The sequence below is a fragment of the Choloepus didactylus genome, chromosome 4 (assembly GCF_015220235.1).
Source record: "Choloepus didactylus isolate mChoDid1 chromosome 4, mChoDid1.pri, whole genome shotgun sequence".
Classification (NCBI taxonomy): domain Eukaryota; kingdom Metazoa; phylum Chordata; class Mammalia; order Pilosa; family Megalonychidae; genus Choloepus; species Choloepus didactylus.
The window spans coordinates 154,669,959-154,695,424 of NC_051310.1; the positions used below are offsets into that span (position 1 = coordinate 154,669,959).

Genomic DNA, 25,466 nt, shown 5'->3' on the forward strand with positions numbered 1-25,466 from the left:
TGGCTTTTATAAAAGGCGGTTTATTTGGTTACACAGTTACAATCTTAAGGCCATAAAGTGTCCAAGGTAAGTCATCAACAATTGGGTACCTTCACTGTAGGATGACCAATGGCATCCGGAAAACCTCTGTTAGCTGGGAAAGCACGTGGCTGGCGTCTGCTTGTCCTTTGCTCCCGGGTTGTGTTTCAAAATGGCTTCTCCAAAACGTCTGCATCAGCTTCCAGTGGCCATCTTCAAAATGTCTGTCTCAGCTCCAGCTATCTGTGAGCTCCTTCTGTCTGAGCTTTTATAGAGCTCCAGTGAACTAATCAAGGCCCAGGCTGAATGGGCGTGGCCACACCTCCATGGAAATACTGAACCAATAGGTTCCAACCTAATCCACACTAATACATCTGCCCCCACAAGATTGCATTAAAGAATATGGCTTTTTCTGGGGGACATAATATATACAAACCAGCACAACCCCTAAGAAGTAGGCATTATTATCCCTGCTTTACAGACAAGAAAAATGAGGCACAGAAAGGGCAATGTCACACACTGTTGATGTCAGATAGCTAGTAAGTGAAACAGCCGATTCATAACCAGGAGTTCATGTGCTTAACCACTGTGTTATACTGCCTCTAGGCCCAAACATCCCCTAAGGCCATCCCCTAAGTGCGGTCCTTTCAGGAAGCCAGGAGGTCAAACTATTTTCATTATAGTACTAAGATTTTATTTATTTATTTGTTTGTTTGTTTATTTGTTTATTTATTTTTGCCTTTTTCACACTCATTCTCTTATGAGTATATAGAGGAGTTTTCCAGAGGTGACAAGAAGTGTGATAATGTCATGATGCGGATGGTTTTCTAAGGTGAGCTCTTTGGGGTCCTAAAAACCAAATGTCTGAGAAACATTGTCCTAAGATAAAGAGAATGTGAATCCAGAAGAGATAATCAAGATGGATTGCTGGAATTCATCCGTTCATGCAGTAGTCATTTGGTAAATATTAATTGATCACTACATTCCAGATATTGTGCCAGGTATAGGGATCAGAGTGGTGGACAAAACTGACATGGTTCCTAGACTCAAGGAGTTTTGGGCATTGGTCCTAAAACATCAGGGTGCATTGGAATCCCTTGAGAAACTATTTAAAAATGCACATTATGGGGCTCCAACCCAAGAGATGCTGATCCATTTTTTAGGGGGTGGGAATCAGGACTTTTCATTTTTTACAAGCTGTTCAGTTTTCTGTAGCAAAAGATCCACTAACCACACTTTGAAAGCCACTGGTCTAGTGGTGGTTTAGCCTGAAGAGAAAACTTGGGGAAATGAAAGTGATTCCCATGTATGAAGACATGTGTAACACTAGAGAGCAGAATATATACCAGTAGGTGGAAGCTTACCTAGAGGCAAGTTTCCACCTCCTGTTAAGAGTGGCTGCTCAGCTGAGGCAGTGAACTCTCCATCAGTTCCAAGAGTTGAGTCTGCAGGAGAGCCTTACAACGGGCATTGTCATAAGGCGGAACATTTTTCTGTATGATTTCTAAGCATGAGGGAATTATTACAAAAACCAAGAGCAAGGATTGATAAAATGCATAACTGTTATAGTGCACTGATTTAAACATTTATTCTCTCCAACAAATGATGTCAACTTAGATAATAAGACAGACTCCTAAGTAACTACTTGGGCTAGGCCAGGCTACAGGGACTGGCCAAAATTCAGTGATTGGTGAGAATGAGGACAAAGCTGAAGCAGCTCTTCAAACCTTCCCTTGTTCCTCGTGGAGCTGTATCCAATGTTCAGTAACCTCAGAAGTTACTGAACATTATTTCTTTTTTGGATCTTGAGTGAGTATCTATGTCAGGCCTTATCACCACAACACCTGGGTTCTAGGTTCATATATTCTTGCTGTGCCATAGCAAAATAACCTAGTTATGAAACCCATATGCAGCAGCTCATAAAATTTAACTACTCAAGTTTCATTTCTTGCAGTCCTATTAGGCTTACTAGAAATATCTGTTCAGGAACCTGCATATAGGTGGAATGCATGCAGGTACAATAACCCTTGGAAGTAGACGTGCTTACCCCATTTTACAGTTGACTATAATTAAAGTAATTTTATGATACTTTATATTTCACTGAGAAAATAGAAGAATCCAAATTAAAACAACTGCATCTTCCTTCACCAAAGCTTCCAAATTAGCTGGGCCTATACTCATCTGCCTTCTCTCCTGTTAAAATGGATGAACGGGCTTTGCTTCTTTAATTATGCCTCCTCTCTCCTGCATTGATGGTTTCTTCCTTTATAACATTTTTCTTGCCAGCCTACAAATATGTTATACTAGCTCTCATTTTTTCCTATGAACAAGAATATTCATTTATGTAATCGCATTAAGTGTTGTTGAGAAGTTCAAGAAATTTAACATTGATTAAAAGCTTACATTCTGTATTTCATTTTTTCTTATGTCCCAATTGTGTCCTTTTGAGCCTTTTCTCCTCTATTCTTAGATCTCATCCAGGATCATCTATGGCATTTAATTGTCATTATCTATTTAGACTGTCTTTTTTCTCAATTGTGGAAACATATATACAGCATAAATCTTCCCATTCCAACCCCTCCCTAGCATTCCATTAGTGGGATTAATCACATTCACAATGTTGCAATGCCATCACCTTCCCACCATCCATAACTAGAAATTTCCCTTCACCCCAAACTGAAAACCTACACTCATTTCTTGTTAACTCCTCCTTGCCCCTTCCCCCCCTCTATGATTGTTATTCTCTGATATTTTCTTTGTGTTTACTGTGGGGCTTAAATTTAACATCCTAAATCTGTAACAATCTTGTTTTCTTTGATACCAAATTAACTTCAATAGGATACAAAAACTATGTTCCTATACTCCTGCATTCCCACACCTTTATGTAGTTCTTGTCAAAAATTACATATTTTACATTGAGTCCAAAACCACTGATTTATCGTTACACTTTATGTATTTTAGATCCTGTAGGAAGCAAATAGTGAAGTTACAAATCAAAAATACCATAGTATCAGTATGGTACTGAAAATCTTTATTTCTTCATGTGGTTTCAGTCAATTGTTTAGTGTCCCTTCCTTTCCGCCTGCACATTTCCCTTTAGCATTTCTTATAGGATTGATCTACTGGTGATGAAGTCCTTCAGCTTTTGATTATCTGGGAATGTTTTCATCTCCCCCTCATTTTTAACTTCCAGGTGTTTGTGAATTTTCTAAGTCTCTGATGGTTATGGACTTCTAATTGTATTCCATTGTGGTCAGAGAATGTGCTTTGACTAATTTTAAGTTTTTTACATTTATTGAGGCTTGTTTTATGTCCCAGCATATGGTCTATTCTGGAGAAAGTTCTGTGATCACTAGAAAAGAATGTGTATCCTGGTGATTTGGGATGTAATGTTCTATATATGTCTGTTAAATCCAATTCATTTATCAGATTGTTTAGGTTTTCAGTTTCCTTATTGGTCTTCTGTCTGGTTGATCTATCTATAGGAGAGAGTGATGTGTTGAAGTTTCCCACAATTATTGCAGAAACATCCATTGCTTCCTTTAGTTTTGCTAGTGTTTGTCACATGTATTTTGTGGCCCCATGGTTAGGTGCATAAACATTTATGATTGTTATTTCTTCTTGTTGAATTGCTCCTTTTATTAGTATGTAGTGGCCTTCTTTGTCTCTCATAACATCCTTGCATTTGAAGTCTATTTTATCTGAGATGAATATTGTTACTCCTGCTTTCTTTTGGCTGTAGCTTGCATGAAATATTTTTTCCATCCTTTCACTTTCAATTTCTTTGTGTCCCAGTGTCTATGATGAGTCTCTTGCATGCAGCATACTGATGGTTCATATTTTTTCATCCATTCTGCTAATCTATGTCTTTTCATTGAGGAGTTAAATCCATTTACATTCAACATTATTACTGTGAAGGCATTTCTTGAATCAGCCATCCTGTCCTTTGGTTTATGTTTGTCATATACATTTTTCCCCTCTCTTTCTTGTTGTCCTTTAATGAACCAATATTGAGTCTCTTTAGTACTGAACCTTTCTCCATATCTCTCTCTTCTTTCTTTGTTCCTCTGTCAGTAGTGCTCCCTTTAGTATCTGAAGTAGGGCAGGTCTTTTATTAGCAAAATCTCTCAGCATTTGTTTGTCTGAAAAATTTAAGCTCTCCCTCAAATTTGAAGGAGAGTTTTGCTGGATAAAGTATTTTGGATTGGAAATTTTCTTCTCTCAGAATTTTAAATATGTCATGCCAGTGTCTTCTTGCCTCCATGGTGGCCACTGAATAATCACTACTTAGTCTTATGTTGTTTCCTTTGTATGTGGTGAATTGCTTTTCTCTTGCTGCTTTCAGAACTTGCTCCTTCTCTTCAGTATTTGACAGTCTGATCAGAATATGTCTTGGAGTGGGTTTATTTGGATTTATTCTATTTGGAGTTCACTGGGCATTTATGCTTTGTATATTTATATTCTGTAGAAGGTTTGGGAAATTTTCCCCAACAATTTCTTTGAATACTCTTTCTAGACCTTTACCCTTCTCTTCCCCTTCTGGACACCAATGAGTCTTATATTTGGATGTTTTATTTTATCTATCATATCCCTGAGGTCCATTTCGATTTTTTCAATTTTCTTCCCATTCTTTCTTTTGTTCTTTCATTTTTCATTCTGTGGTCCTCGAGGTCGCTGATTCATTGTTCAGCTTCCTCTAGTCTTGTACTATGAGTATCCAGAATCTTTTTAATTTGGTCAACAGTTTCTTTTATTTCCATAAGATTATCTATTTTTTTATTTACCCTTGCAATTTCTTCTTTATGCTCGTCTAGGTTCTTCTTCATGTCCTTTATATCCTGTGCCATGCTCTTCTTCATGTCCTTTATATCCTGTACCATGCTCTCATTGTTTGCCTTTAGTTCTTTGATTAATTGCTCCAAGTACTGTGTCTCCTCTGATCTTTTGATTTGGGTGTTTGGGTTTAGATTATCCATATCATCTGTTTTTTTCATATGCTTTAAAATTTTCTGTAGTTTTTGGCCTCTTGGCATTTGCTTTACTTGATTGGGTTCTTTTAGGATATGAAGGATTATTCAAACACTAATTTCTAATTTGTCAGATCTATAGCTTGGTGGCATCTGTGAGTCACCTATTCCCCCCAAGTCAGTTCTCCCCAACTTTGTCTTTGTGGTGTGTGGGGGTCGGATTCTTGTGGGGTCCAGTTGGTGCACCGAGTTTTGGTGTGTTGTTGGTGCTGTCCACCCTGAATGTGGGGCTGTGTCTGAGTGGTTAGGGAAGCAGGGCAGCTTTAATAATGAAACCACTCAGGTGTTCCTGGAGATTTAAGGCTGTTGCAAGAGGCTAAGCCTTCATTTCAGTCTTGCCACAGATTGTGTCTGCCACTGACCCACAAGTCCTTGGTATTGGTGTATGGTCCCTGGGATTTCTGAGTGGGTCCCTCTTCCAAGCTGTGCCCTTCTCAGGCCTCTGCTGAGGGAAGGTTATGCTACATCACAAGTGTGCACCATCCCTCAAGGGAAGTTCTGGGCTGCTTGGCCATGCAGGTGCTTTCCCAGCCTGCCGTAAGGATGGCTGAATGGTGTGTTAATTTCCCCCTTTTCACACAGATCCTCCCTCCCAGCTCCAGGACAATTAGCTGTGGGTGCACGAAAGGCCACTGTCCATGCCTAATATTGTGATGTGTGCTGTGATGCTGGAAACACTTCCTGTCACACTTGGTTTTTTGCATGGCTCTGGGCTGTGGTGCCTGCACGGGACAGGAGCATTCCCAGCCCATTGGGGAGATGGCTGCAAGGGGCATTGTTATTTTCCCCTTTTGGCTCACCTCTGCCTTCCTTGCTCCAAGACAATTAGCAGTGGGTGTGCGAAAGGCTATCTTCCATGCCAGATATTGAGGCATTCGCACAGCTCATTCCTGCCACGCTTCACTGTGCGGGTCTCTCTGCTGTATCTGTAGCCGCTTTTGGGTTTTTTAAAAAAAGTACTAGTCTGTCTCCAAACACCAACCCACAGTTTCCCCACACTGCAGCATGGCTGCCAGACATTCAGCAGACTTACTCACTCACTTCAGAACGCAGACTCCTGGTTTCACCAAGTGCATGGTTCCTGTGGATTTAGCAGACCTTGTCCAGCCGGTGCATCACTGGAACTGGTGTTCTGGGTCACTTTCTGCATTTTATCTAGTATTTTTCACTGAGGTGTTTTTTTGCCCTGTCTCTCCTAGCCGCCATCTTAGGTTCTCCACTATCTCCCATTTTTAAAAAAAGAAAAAAACATTTCTATTATGACACGACTTCTTTTCTCTGCTCTCCTGCTATGTCAGTGTGTCTTAGGTCTGGTCACATATAACAGAAACCCCAAATTAGGGTAGCATATATAAGTTAGAGGTCTGTTTTCTGAGAAGTCTGGAGGTGGATATTATGGTTCCATATTGTCACTAAGTACCCAGGCTCCTCTGTCTTTCTGCTCTGCCGTCCTTAGCATAGCTTCCATCCCCAGTATGACTCCAACTCCTGACATTATATCTATGTTCCTGGCAGGAAGAAGGGGAGGGAAAAAGGAAGTATAACCCAGGCTTATCTCCATATCACTGTACTGAAACTACTTTTGTTAAGTTCACCAATTACCTCCATCTTTCCAAATCTCATGTTAAATTTTCTATTCTCATCATACTTGAACTCTCAGCAATATGTGACATACATACTTGACTCTCCCCACCCCACCCCCCATATTTTTTGAAACAGTGCTTTTATCTGGTATCATCTGGTTTTCTTTGTACTTCATTAGCTGTTTTTTCTTAGTCTCCTTTGCAGGATTGTCCTTCTTTTCCAATCTCTAAGTATCAGTTGCCTCAGGCTTCATTTTTTGGCCTTTTTCTTTAGAGACACTATTTCCTTAATGATCTCATCAGTCCTGTGACTTTAAATAGTCTCTGTAGGACTCCCTAAGTTTGTATCCCAAGATCTGACCTATGCTCCAAACCCCAGACCCATATCATCTCCACTTGGATGTCTAGTAGGGATTTCAAACATAACATGATCAAAACAGAACTTTTGATGCCCACCCTAAATAAAACTTCTCACTCAGTCTTTCCCATTTCAATTAATGGCACCAACATTCACACAGTTGCTCTGACCAAAAACCTAGGAGTCATTTTTGATTATTTTATTTTCCTCCCCATCCTCACCCATTCCTTTAGTAAGTCTTGTCATCTTTATGTCCAAGTTACAATCCAACATCTGCTTATACCTCCGTTACACCACCATTTTCTCTTGTCTGGTTTATTACAATAATCTCCTAACCCTTTCCTTTCTTCCAGTTTTGTTCCCGCTAATGGTCAGTGTTAATAGTTACAAACAACAGAAACTAACTGGCTAATTCAAGCAGAAAAAAGCAATAATTTGAAGAAATATTGGCAGGGAATTGAAGGCAAACTGGGTATACTGCATTGGTAGAGTGGATAGTGAAATGTAGCAGATAAAACCATGGATTATTATGCAGTTGTTAGAAGCAGTGTGCTGGAGCTGCTTAATATAACCCCTATGGTTACCATCCCCAGTGGTCTAGAATGCTGACACTAGTTTTGCTGTGAAGGAGTAGGCAATGACTGTCAGTCCCATATCTAAGAGCTTTTCTCCACCTGCTTTCTTGCTGTTACACTCTACCCAGACTGTAGCCTTCTCCACTTGCCCAATACCTCCTCATCCTCTTCCACCCCTCTGCAGAACTCTAGTTTAAGACAAACTCTAGTTTCCCTAGGGGTTTCTAACAGAGGGAGTGGTGACAGTGGTTAATTCCTGGAAAGCCATGCATCCCTCCTATTCTGTATTTTCTCCAGTGTTGTTTTTAGAGGAAGTAGCCAGCCATCTAAGCCAATTTGCCATCTTAACAGTTACTGGTGTATTCTAGTTCTTCACAGGTTCCTGCAGTTATTGGAGTCTGCATTGTTATTGAGGGGAGGGACTGGCCTGGAGATGTTTTTAACTCCCAAACTGCACAACTTATAAAATGCTGATTTACTCCCATTGGTGTAATAATTACAACCCTGGGAGGGGATCCAGAATGCTCTGTGGATTAAGGTTCATCTTAATTAGCTCAACAAGTGTCAGGGTGTTATCATAAGCCAGGCATGGTGTTAGGTGCTAGAAATAAAACTGAAAAGAAACTGTCCCTGCCCTCTAGTGGAAACAAAGAGAAATTATCTTATAATTCTAATATTATAAGTTGAGAAAATTGCTTTAATGGAGGTATGCGCAAGGTTAGTAGGAGTATAGTATCTTCCACAAAAGGATGCCAACAGTATGGTAACATCTGAGCAAAAAACTTGAAGGATGTGAGAAAGTTACTGGGAGATGAGTTGGATGAGTAGTCAGCACTAGGGAATTTAGGCTTTATTCTGTAGGTCAATGGTACTAACTTTTGGTAAAATTTTAAGAACAAATTAGATTTATCTCAAAATTTTAATAATAAAGACAAACTATAATGTCTTAAAAACAAAAACTAAAATAATTTTTTCATATTTTTGTAAAGGCTGATATTGTTTGTTATTTATCACTAAGGTATCTTTATCCAGCTCAATGACCTAAACAGAGCCACATCCATTTCTTACTCTAGTGTAGGTTGTTGGGCATGCTAACATGTATGGTGACTCTCTCAACGAGTTCTGGACCTTAGGCACAAACATAGGTCTGTCTGACAGTGTTTCTCATTCCACCTTGTGGGTATGAATTTCAATCCATTAAGTCTAGTTTGGAAGAAATAACTCATTTCTCTGTTTTATTTTGTTTTGTTTCTATCTCTTTTCACTGTAAAATATAGCATCCATTCAGAAAAAGAGTGAATAAAAGATGCATGTTTACCTTGGTGAACACCCAGGCATACAACAACCACCCAAGGCAAGAAAAGAAAAATTTCCAGCATAACAGTAGCTCTCTTTGTGTCTTTTACCAATCACAGCCTCCAGTTCCACCCCAAAATTAATCATTCTCCTGACTTTTATGGTATCTTTTCCTTGCTTTTCTCATCCTTTTATCACCTAAGTCTGCTCCCCCTACACACAGTAATTTAACCTTGCCTAGCTTTGAACTTTGCATAAATGGAATCATATTTATTCTTTTGTGTTTGGATTTTGGGGGAGCATACCACAAGTAGAGTTACTAGATCATAGGATATGCCTATCTTCAACTTAAGTAGAGTGCTCAACTGTTCAAAAATGCTTTTACAAGGATCTGAAAGTTCCTGTTGCTTCAGATCCTTGTTATCAATAGTCTTTGGTTTTAGCCATTTTGGTGAGTGTGTATCCATATCTCATTGTGTGTGTTTTTTACAATTGTATAAAAATTATATATATTTTTTACAATTATATTTGAATATAATTTGTAATTATAATTGTATATAATTTTTATAATTGTATATAATTTTATATTTTAATAGTAGTTACCTTTGTTACAATTGATGAAAGATTATTACAATTGTCTGTTGCCCATTATTTACATTAGGTGTATTTTTTCCCATATACAACCCTATTATTACCACCTTGTATTAGTGTTGTACATTTGTTATACTTCATTAAAGAACCTTCTCATGCTGTTAACTATAGTCCATCATCTACAATAGGGTTCACTGTGTTGTACAGTCCTATGTTTTATCTTTTAATTTTTATTCTAGTAATATATACATCCTAAATTTTCTTCTTTTAACCACATTCACCTATACAGTTCAGTGCTGTTGATTACACTCACAATAATGTGCTACCATCATCACCATCCATTTCCAAACCTTTACCATCAGCCTAAATAGAAAATCTGTACAAGTGAGCATCAATTCCCCATTCTCTACCCCCTATCTATCTCCTGGTAACCCATATCCTACATTATAACTCTATGAGTTTGCTTGTTATAATTAGTTCATAACAGTTAAATCATATAATAATTGTCCTTTTGTGTCTGGCTTCTTTTACTCAACATAATGTCCTCAGGGTTCATCCATGTTCTTGCATGCATCAGGACTTCCTTCCTTTTTATGGCTGAGGAAGGACTAAGAACTGGACCTCCCTACTCAGCCATCTCCCACAGAGGTCTCAATTTCTAGCTTTTTTTCTTTTCCATGCGTCTTTATTTTACTATTCATCTACCCATACATTGAATAAAGGGTGTGTCAGTCATGAGGTTTTCACAATCATGATCATATGATAAAAGCTACGTAGTTACATAATCATTATCAAAGATTAAGGCTGCTGGATTACAGTTCAACAATTACAGATATTTCCTTCTGGCTATTCTAATAAACTAGAAACTAAAAAGAAATATCTATATAATGAGTCAGTAGACATAATCATTTTGTTAAATCCCAATATCTCAGTTACACCTCCTCCCTATCATTTGATCATTCTCTCAATCTTCAGGGATATCTGAGCAATGACCATTCTGACTTCTTCATGATGGAAACAGGTGTTGACCTTATGGGTTGGAGGAATGAAACTGGTTGATGTTCCTGAAGAGACTGGTACCTCTGGGTTTCAGGGCTTATCTGGAATAGGAACAATCTGGAGACCTTAAGTTTCTGAAAAAATAAATTTATTAAGTAAAACTTTTGTAGTTTACTAAGTAAAACTTTTGTAGTTTGTAGAGTCTTAGATAGAGCCCAGGGTACTCTTTAGGGTTTTCAGGAATACGGTTGGTTGGGGTTTGGCATATGGTGACAATTTGCAATATCTTGCTGAAGCTTGCATAAGCGTCCTCCAAATGACCTCTCCACTCTATTTGAAATCTCTCAGCCACTGAAACTTTATTTTATGTCATTTCTTTTCCCTGTTGATTAAGAAGGCTTTCTCAATCCCATAATGCCAAAACCAGGCTCATCTCTTGGAGTCATGTCCAATGTTGCCAGCGAGTCTTACACTCCTGGGAGTCATGTCCCATGAACTGGGGAGGATAATGAGTTTATTTGCAGAGTTGGCTTACAGAAAGAGGCCACATCTGAGCAACAAAAGAGGTTCTCTGGGGGTGACTCTTAGGCACAATTATAAGTAGGCTTAGCTTTGCCATTGCAGAAATAAGTTTCATAAGGGCAAGCCCCAAGATCAAGGAGTCCCTAATGCTTGAGAGAATGTGAGGAATTTCCGTCATTGTGTTTTTCCCCCTCATTGTGTTTTTAATTAGCATTTCTGTGATTACTAAAAAATTGGGCACTTTTTTGTGCATTTATTGACCACTTGGATTTCTTCTTTTGTGGAGTGCTTGTTTCTCTTGTCTCTTTTCCACTAGGTTAGTTGTCTTTTTCTTTTTGGTTTATATATTCTGGATTCATGCCATTTCTTGCTTATATTTGTGCAAATATTTTTTCCCTCCCTGTGACTTGTGTTTTATCACTCTCAGTGATGTCTTTTGATAAAAAGAAGTACATAATCTTAAAACAGTCAAACTCAACAGTCTTGGGTTTATGATTTGTAGCTTTATGAACTGTTTTATAAATGTTTCCCTATCTCAAGGACATGAAGATATTCTCCTATATTAACTTCTGAAAATTGTATTGCTTTCCCTTTTCATTTCAATCTACAGTACACCTGGAATTAAAGTTTGTATATGGTGAGAGGAAGGGCACAATTTTGTTTGTTTGTTTGTTTGTTTGTTTTAGAATGGATTTCCCGTCATCCTAGCAGTGCTTATTGAAAACAGTTGTTTTGGTTTACTAAAGCTGACAGAATGCAGTATACCAGAAATGGGTTGGCTTTTACAATGGGGATTTTTATCTTACAATTTACAGTTCTTAGGCCATGAAAATGTCCTACTCAAGGCATCAACAAGACAATACCTGGAATCTGAATACAGGCTGCTGGCATACAGGACACCTCTGTCACATGGGAAAGCACATGGTCAGCATCTGCTGGTCCTTTGCGCCTGGATTTCATTGCTTTCGGCTTCTGGTTCCAATGGCTTCCTCTCTGAGCTTCTGTCCTCTCTTAGCTTCTCCAGGGCTTTTCTCTATGAGCTTCTCTTAATTTCATATCTTATAAAGGACTCCAAAGAGAGAATCAAGGTGGGTCACTTATTCATTGAAATAAGCTAATCAAAAGGTCCCACTACAATAGGTCTATACCCACAGTAATAATGGATTTTAAAAACATGACCTTTTCGGGGTATATACAGCCTCCAAACCACCACAACCATCTTTTCCCAGTGTTCTGATTTGTCTCCATTGTCAGAAACTGAATGTTTCTATGTGTTCCTGGGCTCTTTATTTTATTTCATTGGTCTTCTTATCCATCCTTGCACCAAAACTGTATTTGTTTTAATTTACTGTGGTTTTATAATGTTTCAATAACTGATAGAATAAGTGCTTCCCTCACTCCTATTCTTCTTCAAAAATGGTTAAGCAATTGTTGGCCATTTGCATTTCTATATGAATTTTAAACTCAGATTGCAAGACTCCACAAAAAATATTGTGATTTTGTTTGGGGTTGCACTGAATCTATATATTAGTTTGGAGAGAATTGATATATTTTAAAAATTTAGTCCTCTAATTCATGAACACTGTATATCTCTCCACCTTTTAGGTCTTCTTTACTTTCTCTCAATAATGTTTTATAGTTTAAAACTAAGGAGTCTCACTCATTCCACTGAACAACAGAATATACATTTTTTTCTCAAGTGTATGTGGAACATTTGCAGGATAGATCATATGGTAGGCCATAAAACAAACTTCAATAAATGAAAAAGAATGCAAATAATGGAAGGAATGTTATCTAACCAAACAATGGAATGAGATTAGAAATCAAAAATAGAAAGAAATTTGGGAAAGTCACAAATACATGGAAATTGAATACTGCCCTCAGACAATGTGTCAAAGAAGAAATCAAAAGAGAAATTGGAAAATCCTTTGAGATGAATGAACATGAAGACACAGCATACCAAAACTGTGGGAGATAGCTGAAGCAATGCATAAACATAAATTTATAGCTGTAAATGCCTATATTAAGAAAGAAGAAAGTCTCAATCAAAAACCAAACTTTATACTTAAAACACTGGGAAAAGAAGAGAAAACTAAACTAAAACAAGCAGAAGGAAGGAAATGATTAAAATTACTTCTGAAATTAATGATATGGTGTATTGAAAAACAATAGAGAAAACAGAAAAACCAGTTCTTTGAAAAGAGCAATAAAATTCACAAACCTTTAACTAGGTTGACTAAGAAAATCAGAGAAGACTCAAAATATTAGAATCAAGAGTAAACGGGAGGAGCCTGTTCTGGTCTGGGAAAACCTGATTTGGATAACCAAGGAAACCATGCCTAGACAACAGAAAATTACAACCTACACTAAGAAAAACAAAGTTACGGCCCAGACAAAGGAACAAACGTACACTTCAACTGAGATACAGGAATTTAAACAACTAATGCTAAATCAATTCGAAAAGTTTAGAGAAGATATTGCAAAAGAGATAGAGGCTGTAAAGGAATCACTGGGCGTATATATGGCAGAAATCAAAAGTTCAAAAAAACAACTAGTAGAATCTATGGAAATGAAAGACACAACACAAGAGATGAAAGACACAATGGAAACATACAACAGCAGTTCTCAAGAGGCAGAAGAAAACACTCAGGAACTGGAGAACAAAACACCTGAAAGCCTACATGCAAAGGAGCAGATGGAGAAAAGAATGAAAAAATATGAGCAATGTCTCCGGGAACTCAAGGATGAAACAAAGTACAATAATGTACGTGTCATTGGTGTCCCAGAAGGAGAAGAGAAGGGAAAAGGGGCAGAAGCAATAATAGAGGAAATAATTAATGAAAATTTCCCATCTCTTATGAAAGACGTAATATTACAGATCCAAGAAGCGCAGCATACTCCAAACAGAAGAGATCTGAATAGGCCTATGCCAAGACACTTAATAATCAGATTATCAAATGTGAAAGACGAAGAGACAATCCTGAAAGCAGCAAGAGAAAAGCGATCCATTACAAACAAAGGAAGGTTAATAAGACTATGTGCGGATCTCTCAGCAGAAACCATGGAGGCAAGAAGGAAGTGGTGTGATATATTTAAGATACTGAAAGAGAAAAACTGCCAACCAAGAATCCTATATCCAGCAAAGCTGTCCTTCAAATATGAGGGAGAGCTTAAAATATTTTCTGACCAACAGACAATGAGAGACTTTGTGAACAAGACACCCGCCCTACAGGAAATACTAAAGGGAGCACTACAGAGTGATAGAAGACAGGAGTGTGTGGTTTGGAACACAATTTTGGGAGATGGTAGCACAACAATGTAAGTACACTGAACAAAGATAACTATGAGTATGGTTGAGAGAGGAAGGTGGGGAGCATGTGAGACACCACAAGAAAGGAGGAAAGATAAAGACTGGGACTGTGTAACTTGGTGAAATCTAGAGTATTCAACAACTGTGATAAAATGCACAAATATGTTCTTTTACGAGGGAGAACAAGCAAATGTCAACCCTGCAAGGTGTTAAAAATGGGGAGGCATTGGGGGAGGGATGCAATCAGCATAAACTAGAGACTGTAACTAACAGAATCATTGTATTATGCTTCCTTTAATGTAACAAAGGTGATATACCAAGGTGAATGCAGATAAGGAGGGGGGAATAGGGGAGACATGTTAGACACTTGACATTGGTGGTATTGTCTGATTCTTTATTCTACTTTGATTTAAGGTTATTTTTCCTTTTGCTGCTTCCTAGCTGTCATTTTTTTTCCCTCTTTCTTTTGCCTCTCTACCTTCTTTGACTCTCCCTCCTGCCTTGTGAAAGAAATGTAGATGCCCTTATATAGATAGTGGTGAAGGTGGTGAACACATAAATGTATGAACATACAGAGAACTATCGATTATTTACTTGGGATGGAATGTATGGTGAGTGAACAAAACCATATTAAAAAAAAAATAAAAATGGGTTGATGACAAAACCTCGAGGGCAATATACTGAGTGAAGTAAGCCAGACACATAAGGACAATTATTGCAGGGTCTCACTGACAGGAACTAATTATAATATGTAAACTCATAGACATGAAATATAAGGTACCAAGATATAGGACGAGGCTTAAGAATGGGGAGTGGTTGCTTAGTATGAGCAGAATGTTCAATTAAGATAAACTTAAATGTTTGGAAATGAACAGGGGTGTCCGTAGCAAGATGTGAGAATAACTAACAGCACTGAATGGTGTGTGAATGAGGTGGAAAGGGGAAGCTCAGAGTCATGTATGTCACCAGAAGGAAAGTTGGAGGTCAAAAGATGGGAATTTATAAAACTGAATCCTATGGTGGGCAATGTCCATGATCAACTGTACAAATACTAGAAATCACTTCCACGAACCAGAACAAATGTATGCAATACAGTTAGAAGTTAATAATAGAGGGGCATATAGGGAAGAAATATATACCTATTGCAAACTATATACTACAGTTAGTAGTATTTCAACATTTTTTCATAAACAGTAATAAATGTACTATACCAACACTACGAGTCAACAATTGAGGGGGGTTGGTTAGGGATAGGGGAGGATTAGAGTTTCCTTTTATTTTTTTCTTTTTTCATCTTTCACTTTATTTCTTGTCTGGAGTAATGAAAAGTTTCTAAAAATTGAACAAAAATTAAGTGTGGTGATGTATGGGGTACCCAGGGGCAAGTGATTGTACACTTTGGATCTTTGGATAATTGTATGGTATCTGAACAATCTCAATAAAAATGAAAAAAAAAATAAAAAACATATGGCAAGGTTTAAAAAAAAAGAGTAAACAGGACATTATTACCAACATTATGGAAATAAAAAGGAAATTATTTGAAAGTGGTAAAAATGGTAAATTTTATGGTATGTGTATATATATATGTGTGTGTGTGTGTGTATATATATATATATATATCTCCAGAAAAAAAATCCCATAGAACTGTACAAAACAAGGAGAGAACCCTAATGTAAATCATAGACTATAGTTAATAATATAATTATAATAATGTTGGTTCATCAAATATAACAAAGTTACCACACTAATGCAAAATATAGGGAAAACTGTGTGTGAGGGATGGGTAATATGGGAACTCTCTACTTTCTGCACAATTTTTCTGTAAATTTACAACTGTTCTAATTTAAAAATTAAGAAATAAAGGATTATGAAAGAATAGTGTAAACAATTGTATGTCATTAAATTAAATAATTTAGATTAAAGGAAAAAATTCCTAAAATGACACAAACTACCAAAACTGACTCAAGAAGCCTGAAAATATGAATAGACCTATAATAAGTGAAGAGATTGAATTAGTAATTTTAAAACTGCCCATAAAGAAAAGCTAGGCCCAGACAGTTCTACCTCTGAATTATACCAAGACTTAAAGAAAAATTAATATCAGTTCTTCACAAACTCTTCCAGAAAAGGAAAGAACTGTTCCCAACTCATTCTATAAGGCCAATATTACCCTGCTACCAATGCAAAACAAATCACAAGAAAAGAAAACTACAGGCCAATAACTCTTATGAATATGGATGCAAAAATCCTAAACAGATTACTGCCAACCCAAATCCAGCAAGATATAAAGAGAACTATACACCATGACCAAGTAGGATTTACCCCAGGAATGCAAGGTTAGTTTAAAATCTGAAAATCAAGGTAATACCATATCAATAAAATTTTTAAACCTCATGATCATTTCAATAGAAGCAGGAAAAACATTTGACAAAACCCAGCATCTTTTCATGATAAAAGCACTCAACAAAGTAGGAATAGAAGGGAACTGACTTGAAACAATAAAGGGCATATATTCAAAACCCACATCAAACATCATACTAATGTTGAAAGAATGGATGATTTCCTCTTAAGATCAGGAACAAGACAAGGATATCTGCTCTCACCATTACTATTCAATATCATATTGGAGGTTCTAGTCAGGGCAATTAGGCAAGGAAAAGGAAATAAATAGCATAAAAATTGGAAAGGAAGGATACCTATTTTTATTCACAAATCATATGTCCTTGTATATAGAAAATTCTAAGGAACTGCTAAAAACTTAGAACTAATAAGCAAGTTCAGAAAAGCTGCAGAATACAAAACTGATATTCAAAAATAATTGTATTTCTATACACTTGCAAAGAACAATTAAGAAAATAATTCCATTTACAATGTCATCAAAAAGAATAAAATAGGAACAAATTTAACAAAAGAAGTGCAAAACTTATGCTCTGAAAATGACAAAAACTTTTTGAAAGAAGTTAAAGTTCTAACTAAATGAAAAATCAACCCATGCTCATGGATCAGAAGACTTAATATTGTTAAGATGGCTATATCCTCATACTGATCTACAGATTCAATACTATCCCTATCAGAATTCCAACTATGTTTCTTTGTAGAAATTAACAAGCTGATTATAAAGTTCATATGGAATTTCAAGGGATTCAGATTAGCTAAAGCAGTCTCAAAAAAGAACAAAGTAGGAGGACTCAGTTTCCTATTTCAAAACTATTACAAAGCAACAGTATTCTAGACAGTGTGGTACTGGCATAAGGATACACATATAGACCAATGGAATAGATTTGAGAGTTCAGAAATAAAACTATGTGCCAATGGTAAAATGAATTTCAACAAGGGTGCCACATTGGATGGGGGCAACAGTCTTTTCAACAATTGGTGCTGGGATAACTGCATTGCCATATGCAAAAGAAGGAAGTTAGACCCTTACCTCATACCATAAACAAACATAAATTTAAAATGGATTAAAAATCAAAATATACAAAGAAAATCTGTAAACTCTTAGAAGAAAAAAATAGGGAAAATATTCATGATCTCAGACTTGGCAATGGATTATTAGATATGACACCAAGAGCATGAACAACAATAGAAAAAATAGATTAATTGGACTTTATAAAAAATTAAAAACTTTTGTGGTACAACAGAAACTATCAAGAAAGTAAAAAGATGATCCACAGAATGGGAGAAAGGAATTTGTATCTAGAATATATGAAAGAACTCTTACAACTCGATAATAAAATGACAAGATTGCATTAAAGAATGTGGCTTTTCTGGGGGACATAATATATCCAAACTGGCACAGATGTTAACAACAGGGGAAACTGAGAGTGGGTTATATGGGAACTCTGTACTATCTTTGCAACTTTTCTCTAAACCTAAAACTATTCTAAAATAAAAAGCTTACTTTTAAAAAGTTCCCAGGTTCTGATAGTGCTGCTGGTTCACAGATTATACTTTAAGTGCAAAATTCTAACCTATCATCCTTAATGAGCAAAGGGTCTGAATATACATTTCTCCATGGAAAATATAGAAATGGCCATTGATCACATGAAAAGTGTTCAACATCACTAATCAGTAGGGAAATGCAAACCAAAATCACAATGAAATAACATTACCCACCCACTAGGATAGTTAGAATCGAAAAGTCCACAAGTTTTGTTGAGGATGTGGAGAAACCAGAACCCTCATACACTGCTAGTGAGATGAAAATGGTGTACTCACTTTGTAAAACAGTCTGACATTTCCTCAAATAAGTACACATTGAGTTACATGTGTCCCAGCAACTCCACTTCTAAGTATATACCCAAGAGAAATGAAAAGGTATGACTGCACAAAACTTTCACATAAATGTTTATTAGCAGCATTATTCCACTAACAGGTGGAAACAAACCAAATAGCCATCAAATGAGGAATGGATAAACAAAATGTGCTATACTCATAGAATGGAATGTGATTCAGCCATAAAAAGGAATGATGTGCTGATACATGCCACAACATGAATAAGCCTTGAAAACATTATGCTAAGTGCAAGAAGCCAGTCACAAAGGACCACATACTATACGATTCCACTTGTATGAAAGTCCAGAGTAGTCAAATCTATAAAGCAGAAAGATCAGTGGTTGCTCAGGGCCAGGGAGGATAGGAAGGTCATGCTAAAGGGTACAGGGTTTCTTTTAAATTTAAGAAATGCTCTAAAAAGTGACTATGGTGATGGCTACACATGTCTGTGAATTCATTGAATTGTATACTTTAAATGGGTGAATTGTATGGTATGTGAATTGTATATCAATAAAGCTATTTTAAAAGTATCAAGGTTATATATGTACAAAAAGACAATTTCCTGTTTTTTCCCAAGAAAAACTTTAAGGAATATTTTACTCATGAGCCCTTCTTGGATAAACTTAATCCAACCCAGAAGAGCTTTATCCAACTCAGACCTGATTGGGGAAGTTAACAAAATGACAAATGACAAGCATTGAAGATATTTAGTTGTAGAACTAAGACTAAAACAAAGACAGGGATAAGAGTGGCAGAATACAAGAGGATTGTGGGAAGATGGTGGAGTAGGGAGCTCCAGGACTCACTCCTTTCAACAAAACAACTATTTAACAGGCATGAACTATCTGAAACAACTATTTTGAAACTCCAGAGGCCAGAAGAACAGTATACAGTATCCAGGGAAAGAGTGGGAGGAAGAAGTTGATAAATTATAGTAAAGAATAGTTTGTTCTTTCCATGCACCAGCTACTGGAACCCATTCCCCATTTGTGGCAGACCACTGCCATGGGATCCAGCCTCTGGCTAGGTCACTGGTGATAGAGAGGGAAATAAAAATCCTCTACCCCAGACCAGGGGTGGGCATAGCTAATGACTGATCAAGGCTTTTGATTAGCAAATTTGGATTGTTGGGGGGCCCTGCTCTGAGAGCAGCCATTATTTCAACCCACCCAGACAAAGGCAGAGACAGCTATTGTTTCAACCCACCCTGGTTGGGGGTGGCAGTGGTAGAAACTTAAGGATGCTGTGCTTCCTCATGGCTGCATTTGCTAGGCAGGCCAAGAAAGCTGATTTTTGTGGTGCCATCAGAGAAGCTCTTGTCCCCATTCCTGTTCCCCTCCCTAGGGCACTTTGGAGCCAGTCTGCACCTGCTTCATGAGTCCCCAGCCCTGTTTTGGATGGGGAACACTGACTTGGTAAAGTCCTCTCTGGCATGCCCCTCCTCAAAGAATTTGCCATCCAAGTGAAAGCAGCTTGAGACAATGAAAGGAATGTAAGAAACTATGGTGTCAGAAGTCTTGCCAGTTTCAAATACCTGGAAGAGGGAGGTCTGTCTCCCGGGAAACAGAAGGGACAACCGAACTCCTGTAAACAGGAGAACTCCAAAACAACTAAGAATTAAAGCCCCAGGACAAGAAACAGGCCCAGAAAGACAGGAAAAACCTTGCACACTGCATTCTCATTAAGCAGACCTTCTTGAAATGAGGGCTGAAGCTCAAGAAAATATCAGTCTTATCACCAGCTGGTTACAAAGTCAAGAAAGACATCTGAGGAAATATATTCAAGTTGACATTCAAAAATTTTTAAATGTGCAATGTGCAACAAAATAGTATGAGACAAGTAAAGAAACATTAAACTATGGCCCATCCAAAGGAAGAGGATAAAAATCCAGAAAACACCACAAAGACCAGAATGTGGACATACCAAAGATTTTTTTAAAAATGATCTTAAAAATGCTCAAGGAGATGAAGGAAAATACAAAAATCTAAAGGCTATCAGGAGAGCAAGAAACGAGCAATATGTGAGTATTAGTAAAGCAAGAGAAATTTTTAAAAAGGAATCAAACAGAACCACTGGTGTTGAACACAACAATAAATGAAATAAGAAATTCTTTACAAGATGTCAATAGTAGATCAGAGCTAGCAGAAGAAAGAATCAGTGAACTCAAAGAAAAGAAAATTGAAATGAATCAGGCCAAGGAGCAGAAAGAAAAAAGAAGTATAAAAAGAGAAAATAGACTAACACACCTCTGCAAAACCATCAAGTGTAACAATATATGCATTATGGGAGTCCTAGGAGGAGAAGAAAGAGAGAAAGGGATAGAAGAAATATTCAAAGAAATAATGACAGAAAAATTCCCAAACTTAGCAAAAGATATAATATGCACATCCAAGAAGCCCAGAGAGCACTGAAAAGAATAATATGAAGAATAATACACTCTGTTATGTATCTATCACATGACTGAATGTAAAGGACAAGGAGAGAGTTCTGAAAGGTGCAAGAGAAAAGCAACATGTTATGTACAAGGTAGTCCCAGTTATATTGTTTTCCCATTAGAAACCATGGAGGCAAGAAGGCAGTGGGTTGAAATACTTAAAGTACTGAAAGAAAACAACTGCCAACCAAGAATTTTATATCCAGTGAGACTTTTTTTCAATAATCAGAGAGAGATTAAGACATTCTCATATTAAAAGAAAAAAAAAAAAAAAAAAAAAAAAAAGCTTAAGGAGTTCATCACCACTAGACCTGCCCTAAGGCAATGTTAAAGGGAGTTCCCCAAACTTAAAAGAAAAGACACTAGACACTGGTTCAAAGTGACATAAAGAAAGACCTGTGGTGAAGGTAACAATTTGGGTAATTATAAATGCCAGTAATATTGTTGTTTATTGTTTGGTATGTAACTCCACTTCTTACTTCCTACAGGCCCTGAATAGCTAAAGCCATCTTGAAAAAGAAGAATGAATTTAGAAGACTCACACTTTCTTATTACAAAGCCACAATAATCAAAACAGCATGGTACTGGCACAAAGACAGACATATTGACCAATGGAATAGAATTGAGAGCTCAGAAATGAACCCCACAATTATGACCAACTGATTTTTTATTGATTTCACTTCTTTTTTTTAAATTCAGTTTTATTAAGATATATTCACATACCATGGTATACAATCAGTTGTTCACAATACCATTATATAGTTGTGCATTCATCACCACAATCAATTTTTGAACATTTTCATTACCACACACAAAAAAATAATAAGAATAAAAGTTACAGTAAAAAAGAACACCCAAAACATCCCATACTCCCTGTACCTCCCTATTATTCATTTACTTTTTGTCCTCATTTTTCTATTCATCTGTTCATATACCGGATAAAGGGAGTGGGAACCACAAAGTTTTCACAATCACATGGTCACAAAGTGAAAGCTATGTAGTTATACAATTGTTTTCAAGAATAAAGGCTACTGGGTTGCAGTTCAACATTTGTGGGTATTTCCTTTTAGCTATTCCAATACACTAAATACTAAAAAGGGATATCTATATAATGCATAAGAATAATCTCCAGAATGACCTCTTGACTATTTGAGATCTCTCAGCTACTGAAACTTTATTTTGTTTCATTTCTCTTCCCCCTCTTGGTCCAACAAAGCTTTCTCAATCCCATAATGCCAGGGCCAAGCTCATCACCATGAGTCATGTCCCACATTGCCAGGGAGATATAAACCCCTGGGAATCATGTCCCACATAGAAGGGAGGGCAGTGAGTTTACCTGCAGAGTTTGGCCAATTGATTTTTGACAAGGTGTCAATGACTGCTCGATTGTGAAAGAATAGTCTTTTAAAACTGGTGCTGGGAGAACTGGATGTCCATTTGCAAAAAAAAGGAGGACCCCTACTTGACACCACATACAAAAAATACTCAAAACGTATCAAAGGCTTTGTGCCAGTTTGAATGTATTATGTCCCCCCAAACACCATTATCTTTGATGCAATCTTGTGTGGGCAGATGTATTAGTGTTGATTAGATTGTAATTCTTTGATTGTTTCCATGGAGATGCGACCCACCCAACTGTAGGTGATAACTCTGATTAGATAATTTCCATGGAGGTGTGGTCCTGCCCATTCAGCATGGGCCTTGATTAGTTTACTGGAGCACTATATAAGCTCAGACAGAAGGAGAAAGCTTGCTACAGCCAAGAGGGACATGTTGAAGAATGCACAGAAGCTGAGAGAGTAGCTGCAGATGAGAGACAATTTGATGATGGCCTTTGAAAGTAGACTCTTGTCCAGAGAAGCTAAGAGAGGACAAACACCCCAAGAGCAACTAAGAGTGACATTTTTGAGGAACTGCAGCTTAGAGAGGAATGTCCTGGGAGAAAGCCATTTTGAAACCAGAACTTTGGAGCAGATGCCAGCCATGGGTCTTCCCAGCTAACAGAGGTTTTCCAGACACCACTGGCCATCGTCCAGTTAAGGTACCCAATTGCTGATGTGTTACCTTGGATGCTTTATGGCCTTAAGACTGTAACTGTGTAACCAAATAAACCCCCTTTTATAAAAGCCAATCCATTTCTGGTGTTTTGCATTCCAGTAACATTGGCAAACTAGAACAGACCTAAATATAAGAGCTAGAGCTATCAAGCTCCTGGAAGAAAATGCAGGAAGCATCTTCAGGACCTTGTGTTAGGCAATGGTTTCTTAGATTTTATACCCCAAATCCAAACAACAAAAGAAAAAATAGATAAATAGGACCTCATCAAAATAAGAAAAATTCTGTCCCTTAAAGGACTTTATCATAAAAGTAAAATGACAATCTACACAATAGGAGAAAATGTATGGAAACCACATATACAATAAAGGTTTAATATCCAGTATATATAAAGACATCCTTTAACTTACCAACAAAAAGACAACTCAAATTAAAAATGTGCAAAGAGCAACATTTAAATAAACTTAGTAGATTAGATAATCATATTGTATCAGTGTTAAAACTGTGATATTTAAAATTGTTTTGTGGTTATATAAAAAAAGTCCTTATTTTTTAGGAAATGCATTGTCCTGGGATTGAATCATATACCCCACAAAATACATAATCTTAATCTGCCTTCCTATGGGTATTAACTCATTTCCAAATAAGACTTTTTGAATATGTTAGTAAAGTGTAGACAAATTGAAACAGGATGGGTCTTAATCCATATTACTAGAGGCCTCATAAAGAGAAGCCAGAAGTTAGAGAAAGCCACAGGAGGAGGGAATGAAGCAGATTGCCATGTGATGGAGAATTGCCATCACCTGAATGCTTCAGACTTTGAAAGAAAGTACAGCCTTGCTGTTGCCTTGATTTGGGATTTCTGACCTCTGAAAACATGAGCCAATAAATTCTTGTTGTTTAAGCTTTCCATTATGTGGTATTTGTCACAGCAGTTCTGGCAAATGAAGACATGCACAATAAAGTATTTAGAGATAAAACAAACAAAAAACACTGCACCGACATTCATAAAACACAAAGAACAGAAAATGAATACAAGGGGAAACAGAAACATACTAAAAACACATTTTAATGCACCACTCTCAACCTATGACAAAGTGGCAAAAAATGTATGGATATTGAACACCTAAGAAACACTGTCAATAAGAGCTTAAGGATACAATATTGAACTTTCCTTCTAATAATAGAGAATTTAATTTTTCTTCAAGTACTTTTAGAATAATTATAAAAATAGAGCAAACATTAAGTGACAAAAAAACTGAAGCAAAACTATAAATAAATAACAAAATGTGGTGTTTTGGAGCTGGATGTATCCCCAGAAAAACATATTCTTAAGCTTAATCCATTCCTGTGGGTGTGAAACCATTCTATGTTGGGCTTTTTAATGAGGTTACTTCAGTTAAGGTGTGGCCCAACCAATCATGATTGGTCTTAATCCTATTTCTGGAGTCTGTTTAAGTACAATGAAATTCAGATGGAGGGAGAGAAGGCCATAGGAAGCAAGAAGTTGAAATTCAGTGGAATCTAGAAGAGAACAGAAAGGCCATAAAAGGCTACAATATGCATTGCCATGTGATAGAGGAGCCATGGATCAAAGATCTCCAGCAGCCATCCACTGAATGCCAGTCTCTGGGAAGAAAATATGGCATTGATGACACCATGATTTGGACTTTCTCTTAGCCTCAAAAACGTGAGTTTAAAAAATCCCCACTGTTTAAGCCAACCCATTGCATGGTATTTGCTTGAGCAACCAAGGAAACTAAGACAAAGCCACAACTAAAATGACCTACCCTTGAAAGAACCAGAATATTATTTATGTCACAATTCTATTTTTATCAATTTTAATTTTAAATTTCCAAAACTTAGTCTACACCCACCAAACAACTCTCCTGCCCCTCATCCCAAGCTCTGATTATATCTACTCTATTTTCTGTCTCTACAAATCAGCTATTTTTAGATATTTCATGTAAGTGAAATATACAGTATTTGTGCAATGTGCCTTGCTTATTTCACTCAGCATAATGTTTTCAAGGTTCAGCCATGTTACTACGTGTCTCAGAACTTCATTCCTTCTTACAGCTGAATAATATTCCTTTGTATGTGTTTACTACATTTTATTTATCCATTCATTTGTTGATGGATACTTAGATTGTTTCTGTCTTTTGGTTGTTGTTAAATGTGACTTGTTTTGTGACCTGATGTATAGTTTATCCTGGAGAGTGTACTGTGTACGCTCAAGAAGAATGAGTGTTCTGCTATTGGGTGAATTATTTTATATATGTCTGTTAGGTATAGTTGGTTTATACTATTGTTCAAGTCTTCTGTTCCCTTATTTAAATTTTTTTATTCATTTTTCTTTAGAGAAGTTGAGGGTTTCAGAATGATTATGAAGAAAATACAGAGTTCCCATGTGCCCACCCCCC

General features: G+C 37.0%; 1 protein-coding gene across 1 annotated transcript in view; it reads left to right on the forward strand.

Annotated features, from left to right (window-relative positions):
* TMEM253 (transmembrane protein 253) overlaps positions 1–21,523 on the forward strand; it is a 34,368-nt gene extending 12,845 nt beyond the window's left edge. The window contains exons 9-10 of the transcript XR_005216500.1: positions 791–850; positions 21,477–21,523. The gene's annotated coding sequence lies outside the window, so the exon portion shown is untranslated. The remainder of the gene's footprint in view (positions 1–790; positions 851–21,476) is intronic.
* Positions 21,524–25,466: the final 3,943 nt, after the last annotated feature.